Source organism: Triticum dicoccoides, chromosome 7B (assembly GCF_002162155.2).
Source record: "Triticum dicoccoides isolate Atlit2015 ecotype Zavitan chromosome 7B, WEW_v2.0, whole genome shotgun sequence".
Classification (NCBI taxonomy): Eukaryota; Viridiplantae; Streptophyta; class Magnoliopsida; order Poales; family Poaceae; genus Triticum; species Triticum dicoccoides.
The window spans coordinates 10,263,007-10,267,850 of record NC_041393.1 but is presented as its reverse complement, the minus strand read 5'-3'; positions in this window follow the sequence as shown (position 1 = coordinate 10,267,850).

Genomic DNA, 4,844 nt, shown 5'->3' with positions numbered 1-4,844 from the left:
CAAATGAGGTGCGGTTTTCGCCCACACGATCGTGATCGAACGCTCTAGGACATGGAGCAGAGTTTGGTGGGTTTTGGGCCAAATTTGGGGGGTGTTGGGCTGCAACACACACGAGGCCTTTTCGGTCCCTCGGTTAACCGTTGGAGCATCAAACGAAGTCCAAATGATACGAAACTTGACAGGCGGTCTACCGGTAGTAAACCAAGGCCGCTTGGCAAGTCTCGGTCCAATCCGGAAATGTTTAGACCCCACACACGAAAGAAGACTAGAAATGACCACCGGAGGAGAACGAAACGCCGGAATGCAAAACGGACAACGGGGAAAATGCTCGAATGCATGAGATGAACATGTATGCAAATGCAATGCACGTGATGACATGATAAGAGATGCACGAAAAAGAAAACAACACACGGAGACAAAGACCCAAACCCGAGAAATAAATATAACTTAGCGCCAGGGACGGCAAGAGTTGGATACAAATATGGAAAGTATATCTGGGGCGTTACAGAGGAGCAAGGAACCTTGCGCGTTTTCCCCTGTTTTTTGCCGCCTGCCCACCTATAAACAACTAAAAGAACATGAACTTTTCGCTAAACACTAGAAACGGTACATCACGATGCTAAGTTGAAGATGTTTTATACTCCCTCCGTTTCCAAATATAAGTCTTTTTAGATATTTCAATAAGGGACTACATACGAAACAAAATGAGTGAATCTACACTCTAAAATATGTACACAACCCAACGCACTAACTCCATCCGATCCAACTCATGCACATATGCGCACAGCATGGAGCACACAACGCACGTACACAAGACGTGCATGCACACACGCTCGGCCGTAGAATGCACGTGAATAACACATGCATGCACACACACTCGGCTGCATGGAGGCGTGCGCCATCCGCGGCGACGTCCGGTTCGTCGTGCTACGGCGAAGCTCACACACAACGGCGCATACGCATCTCTTGCAGCACCTCTTTGTCGTCGTTGCTCAACTACTAGTCGGAGACGAAGATGACCGTAGCCTCGGCCTTAGAGCTAGCACCGATGGAAAAACATGCACGCTGCACGCACACGAGCACATACGGAGTGCCCACGACGTGGTGGTGGTGCGTCCCCAGTCGCCTCTACTCCTTTTGTGCATGTTGTCTATCAAGGCGGTTGCATGCTAATGATGATGTGGGTGAGATCTTCTAGGACTCAGATGATGACGAGGAAAATTATGAGACACAAGGTGACGTACACCATCAAGGTCCACGGTCAAGGGGGTGCTAGCAAGTGCTTAGATGTGCTTAGAGCAAGTACAATAGAGTTGAGTCGGCGGGCTATAAGGAATAAACAGTAGTATATTTCTGCTTAGTTGGAGGAAAGAGAAGAGGAGAGAGAAGGTAAGTGGGCTCTTTGTGAAGAGCCAGCTCTAGCATGTGCTCCTAGGCACTTTGTACATGTTGACTATAAGATGGGATGTAGGCTTATAGCCAGCAGCTGGCTATACTATTAATGCTCTTTAAATGAGGTGCTAAGTGCATTAAATGGCTTAGTAACTCAAGTGTTCAATGCATAGGTGCTTAGTTTATTGGTGCCACATCATATTTTATGCCTACATGGCAGGCTTAGCAGCTATACATGGTGGATCACTGGGAGAGGCCAAGGCTGGTCATAGTGGGGAGTAACTTGTACTGTAACATATTACTATGTTACTCTAAACATCTCTATAAACCGGAAAGGAGGGAGTAGTAACATAGACTAGTGTCATATGCAGAGTATGGGAGCACATGATATTTCCCCGTCCGGACCGATCCCAAGTTGGCTTCTCACCTTCTTGGCCCAACAAAAACCCCTCCCCCTCCCGCGCGCGCTTCCTGCCCAGCGCCAGCTGAGCCCGCCGCTCCACATTGATGGCAAGTCAGGGCGACGCGACCTCTCACTACTTCCGCCATTGAAGCGGCGCACCGACCGAGGGCACCGCCCGCTGCACGCCCGGCATTTCAGACTACACAGTGGATAGTAACTTTTAGAGCAAGTACTATAATTAGATGACACAAGCAGGCTATAAGGATTTAAATACAGTATTTGTGATTAGTTGAAGGAGAGAGAAGAGGAGAGAGAAGAGAAGCGGATTGTAAACATGTAGCCGCTTGTACTCCAACATACTCTACTTTGTGAGACAAAAGGTGGGGCCATTATTAATGATATTGTATTTATACTGAAGGGACTAACAGACGCCTTAATTACTTTGTTTTTTTAAGACAAACCTTGGTGGGGCTATTATTGACTTTTTTGAGCTATTATTGACTTGGACGTGGGGTTTGGGGGCCAAAGGCCTACTATTATACTCCGACCTGACATGCTCTACCCTAGCCGTTGCTGTATCATATGGTTTCGCACCATTTCAGATCTTAGCACCGCCACGCAATTCTTCTCCAGCCCTCCTTCCGGCGTGCACCGCGAGAAGGGACATCAGTCCTCCGAACCCCGCCTTTCGTGATCCTGTACGGGAGAGGGGTGATCAGGTTTTTGGGGAGCACACTCCTGTGACTGCTACCAGCGACGACTTCCTCAACGACAACCTTCTTCCTCGACCTCGGTAACCTCTTCCTCAACGACATGAGTGACAACATCAACCACATCGGTTCTGCTCCCGCTGTACAGTATGTGATTCTGTCCTCCTGGTTTAGTCCACATCATTACTTTGATGTTTGCAATTGTCATCATGATCTATTTACTGCTGATTCGAATTAAATTTCGTACTAAATAGCTCATATATTCAACAATCCAATCCAAAAACCTGATCACAGTCAATTTACTCTAAGTGGTTTTGCTGCGCTTTTGAAGCCGCCTACTTTTAAGGGGGTGCAATATAAAAGGTGGCGCACAAGAGCAGTATATTGGTTTCAGATCATGTACTGCTATGACGCCACTAAGGGTAAGCCTGAGGGCGATCTTAATCCTACACAGCAGGAAGCTTTTCAGAACATGGATACCCTCTTCAAAGCCGCCCTGCTGAGTGTTCTTGACGATTCCATTGTGGATTCGTATATGTTGTTTGACAGTGGCAAAGACATGTGGGCTGCGCTCGAGGCCACGTTTGGGCCCTCGGGCGCTGGCAACGAGTTGTACGTCATGGAGCAATTCTGTGACTACAAGATGACTGATGAGCGCTCTGTTGTTCAGCAGACTCATGAGATACAGTCACTCTCTAAGGAACTTGAGCACTTCAAGTGTGTGTTGCCGGACAAATTTGTTGCTGGGACCATCATTGCCAAGCTTCCACCTTCGTGGAACGATTTTGCTACTTCTCTGAAAAACAAGAGACATGAGTTTTCTGTTTTGGATCTCATTAGCACTCTTGATTTTGAGGAGAAGGCGAGAGCAAAAGACACACGTGCTCGGGTCACCGAGGGAGCTTCTAGTGCCCACATGGTACACGAGAAGAACTTCCAGCCCAACCAGCCCCAAAACAACAAGAACAAATCTCAGGGGAAAGGCAAGTTTGATGCAAAGAACAAGCCGTCACATTCTACCAACTTCAAGAAGAATTCTCATAACGGGAAGGGATACAAACCTCAATTTTGGTAGCACCGCACAAAATTTATATGGCTGCATCTACCTGCTGTCAGCTAACCTCATGGTGCTCCATGTATTCCTACATTCGTAACTAGGTACAATGACCACCGCAAGATGACATTAGCTTATTCGTACATTGACTTGCTGAATGCAGTGCGGAACGATCCTGTCATGTGTGGAGGAGCAAACAAGCAGTGCAGCCGAAGGTGGAAATCAACCAAGGACTTATGAAATTATATGTAATCTTCCTCAGGCAGGTCAGTATCCCCTTCGTCCAGATGATCGTGTTTTGTCATGCCGAGCTATTGATATGTGCTACTATTTTGCAACACCATTTAAGTATAGCTACTGTTTTCCTATCTATTCAGATTCAGGACAATGAATATGATATCAGGGGAACTGCACAATATGGACCCATGTTGAGTCATGTCTATTGTCTCATGTGTTTGCTGCAAATGTGTCAGCATGAATTGCAAGATGAGGCAGCTAGCTAGCTGTGGAGTTGCCAACATGCTCAAAGTGCTCGCAACATTGAGAAGAAACAAGCATGCCCAGGAAATTAATGCGTGCGCAGGGAGGCCCTTTGCTCACAGAACCATCGACCGATTTTCTTTATTTCCACGCCTTCTCACAGTTTTGTATATTGGTTATAGTATGGTGAATCATTGAGATGCATAGACATGCTAAACTTTTGTTCTTCTGAATGTTAGTTTAATGTGAGTGTCTGCATCCAGTACCGCGTCCTCTAATTTTGTGAATGCACACAGAGAAAATAAATCTCCTTAATTTACTCCATAACCACCCTATTAAATAGGCCTACTAACATACCAGGCGCATGCAGTGGCCGGCGGGCACATGCATCCTGCATGCATGGCCAGTCATGCAGCAACGCAAAAGAAGAGAGTGGTTCTTGGGAAAAAGCGAGTAGTTAGTGCAGCAGGCCTTATAAACACGAACAGCTCGCTCTCCCGCTTCCGTCTCCCCACCCAATTCCCCCCGCTCCCCAATCTTCCTCACTCGTCCAGAAAACCCCGCTCACCTTCTTCCTCACTTGTACAGAAAACGCCTGCTCCTCTTCTTCCACTCCTACAGAAATCCCCAGCCCTCCTTCTTCCCCACTCGCACTGCCACTAGGCTCGTCTCTGGCTACTCTGCTCAAACCCGTGAGCTCGGCGCGACGCCCACAAGGAAAATGGAGTCGGTTGGCCCCAGCGCCAAGAAGATGAGGCTCCCGCCAGCGGCGACGCCGGTTGTAGATCCCGCACCCGGTAGCGCG